Source organism: Plecotus auritus (assembly GCF_963455305.1).
Source record: "Plecotus auritus genome assembly, chromosome: 4".
In the NCBI taxonomy this organism is placed as follows: domain Eukaryota; kingdom Metazoa; phylum Chordata; class Mammalia; order Chiroptera; family Vespertilionidae; genus Plecotus; species Plecotus auritus.
In genome coordinates, this window is record NC_137775.1 from 83,785,112 (window position 1) to 83,788,376 (window position 3,265).

General features: G+C 38.8%; 1 pseudogene across 1 annotated transcript; it reads left to right on the forward strand.

Moving 5' to 3' along the window:
* Nucleotides 1-1,641: 1,641 nt before the first annotated feature.
* Nucleotides 1,642-2,197, forward strand: LOC308246720 (proliferating cell nuclear antigen-like; annotated as a pseudogene). Its single transcript has one exon. The product of its transcript is annotated as a proliferating cell nuclear antigen-like (transcript).
* The last annotated feature ends 1,068 nt before the right edge of the window (nucleotides 2,198-3,265 follow it).

Genomic DNA, 3,265 nt, shown 5'->3' on the forward strand with positions numbered 1-3,265 from the left:
TAAAAATTCATTCTTTATTTTCAACTGAAATCAAATCATTCTTTCACCAGGGATATTTTCCTCTCTCTTAAAATATATGAATGCAGTGTTGAATTCCTACAATTAGCTCTAACAATTCCTTTGGAAGAGTTAAAAACGCAGGGCAAAGGAGAGGCCAAGAAGTTATGTTGGACGTGATATATATTACTTATGAGCAATAAGAGAGAGTAAAATAGTATGTGAAGTGATCATTTGAAATGTTAAGCTTTGAAATATTTGCCCATAATGTTATTTTAACATAGTTGGTTGCACTGAATGGATGCGACTCTCTGTCCCAAGTGATACTTCCTGTGAACATAAAGTGTCTGCAGGTGTTTGCCTCCAGGTAGGTCACTGAAAGACAATGCAAATGAGGACAATTTCCCCAGTAGCAGCAACCGTAGAAATTAATAAGCAGAAACCTGGTAGACACTGGCATCCTTCTCTCTAGCAAGATAAGTTTCGGGGCATTTTAGAATTTGCCCTCCATTAAGTCCCATCCCTCATGTGTGCCACCAATTCATAAGCAAAAAAACGAAACATAAGAAATTCTCAATTATCCACCTTTAGAAATCCACTTTCTATTTTATTCAGGGCATATTTGATATCCCACACTGGCTACTGACTACCATCAACTACAGCATACTCCTCCCTGTCACCTGGCCAGCCCTTTGGCAAATAGTTTTAATACAGCTTAAAGTAGGCAAACCTCTGTCCCCTCCCCTAAATCAAATACATTTCTGGTTTAAAAATAATCTTTTTGCAACAAATCTTGTGTTAGATTATTTAACATATTAAAATAATATTTTTGTAGCAAATCTTGTTTTTGATGATTACTACATGTACTACTTCACTTTGAGCACTTTGTCAGAACAGATCATTGAGAAGAGGTACAAGGTAGAAAGAAAATAATTTATGCAATAAGTCAGACTTTTTATTTATATTACTCATTTAATTCTCTTCAGGGTTCCATGAGATACATATGAATGCCCCCGTTTCACAGATGGGGAAACTAAGGCCCACAGGGATTGGATAATTCCCTGAATATCACAGAGCTAGAAAACAGTGATATCAATACTTGATGCCAGGTTTATCTAACTGTAATGCACTTGTTTTTTTCCCCCCAATAAAATGTGGCCTTGGCCTTGTTTGCATATAAAAAGTTTGCAACTGCTTTGGGAAATCACAAAAGGAAAAGCATGCATTCACAATGCCTATGGAACTCATCTAATGAAGTAGCTCAGATGAGCAGATGCTTCTAGATTTGCATTGGGGTTAAGACCTATTAAGCCCATATCAGTTGAAAATATCGCAAGTCAAAAATGCATTTAATAGATCTTCCTTGATCTCAGGCTCTCATCGCTGCTCAGCCTGCTCACTCTCATTCTGTGAAGTCTGAGCTGGCTACACCTCTTCCTTCCCTTTGCTTCTAGCCTCATCTTTGTGACTCCCCACCATGTCCGAAGTACACCTGGTCCAGGGCTCCATCCTGAAAAAAATATGCAGGACCTCCTCAGTGAGGCCTGCTGGGATATCTCTTTGGTGCACCTCACCCTGTGCTCCCATGTCTCCCGTACCTACTGCTGCAACCACAACCTGCCCATGGGCATGAGCCCCACCAACATGTCCAAAATACTAAAATGCGCTGGCAACTAGGACATCACTACCCTAAGAACTGAAGCTAATGTAGACACCTTGGCACTAGAATTTGAAGTTCCAAATCAAGAAACAGTTTCAGACTTTGAAATGAAGTTAATGGGTTTGGATGTTGAACAACTTGGGATTCCAGAACAAGTGTATAGCTGTGTAGTAAAGATGTCTTCTGGTGAATTTGCGCATATATGCCGAGATCTCAGTCATATCGGAGATGCTGTTGTAATTTCCTGTGAAAAAGAGCAAAATTTTCTGCAAGTGGGGAACTTGGAAATGGAAATATTAAGTTGTCACAAACAAGTAATGTCGATAAAGAAGAAGATGCTGTTACCATGGAGATGAATGAGCCAGTTCAGCTAATTTTTCACCGAGGTATCGCAACTTCTTTACAAAGCTACTCTACTCTCTCCCTTAGTAATGCTCAGTATGGCTGCAGACATACCCCTTGTGTAGAGTATAAAATTGCTGATATAGGACATTTAATGTATTATCTGACTCCCAAGACCAGGATGAAGAAGGATTTTAGGCATTTTTAATATCCAAGAAAATAAAACTAAGCTCTTTGAGAACTGCTTCTGAGATCCCACCATGCCCTTAAAAGTCTCTCCTGTCACCAAATGTGTACCTGAGTACATATGGAGATCACGTTTTCTGCAAATAACCTTCCTTATTTTTCCATTTTCTACAATTTAAAACAAAGTCTGAAGTCAAAGCTGGTCTTATTAACCTAGAACTACTTCTGCCTTATCTACAAATACTCTATAGAATTTTTATAGCAAAAGGGTTTTTTGACTATTAATACAGTTTTAAGAAGCGTGTTTTCAATTTAAATAAAAGTTATTTGAATTTCAAACATCAAAAGAAAAAAAAACGCATTTAATACCCTAACCTACCAATCATCATAGCTTAGCCTAGCCTATCTTAAACATGCTCGGGATCCAATAGCCAAAAAAACACTGGCAGCAAAGTACACTAGAGGATTGGCTGTTTACCTTGTGGGTGCCTGCCTGGGAGCCGTGGCTCACTGCCTCTGCTCAGCATCACAAGAATAGCCTGCTGCCTATCACTAACCGGGGGAGAGATCAAAGTTCAAAATTCGAGGTATAGCTTCTCCTGAATGCATATCATCCTCGCACCATCTTTTTCAAAGTCTAAAAACTATAAGTCAGGGACCATCTGTATACAATACAACATATATAATAAAATCACTCCAATTTAACAAATACCTAGAAATGAGATGACCTGTTCATCTACAGCACGTCTGTCAGTCAAGTCTGGGTGATGCAGAGTGAACAGAGGACATACCCTTCCTGAACATGCTCCCAGCTTTCTGATCATGCTTTTTCATACATTTCCTCCTAACATATGCCATCACAGGTAATAAAATAGGAACTAGAATTCTACAACACTGAGCAAGGAAATGTCCTGCTTCGGGACTGCATAGCAACCAGATGTCCACAGAGGAAGGTCTGGGAAAGACAATTAAATACAGTACTTTCCCTCCAGGGCAGTATTGATCAAAGGAGTAACACATATACATGTTTCATCATTCAAATGCTAATGAATCTATAAACCTCATTATTTCTTATCTATC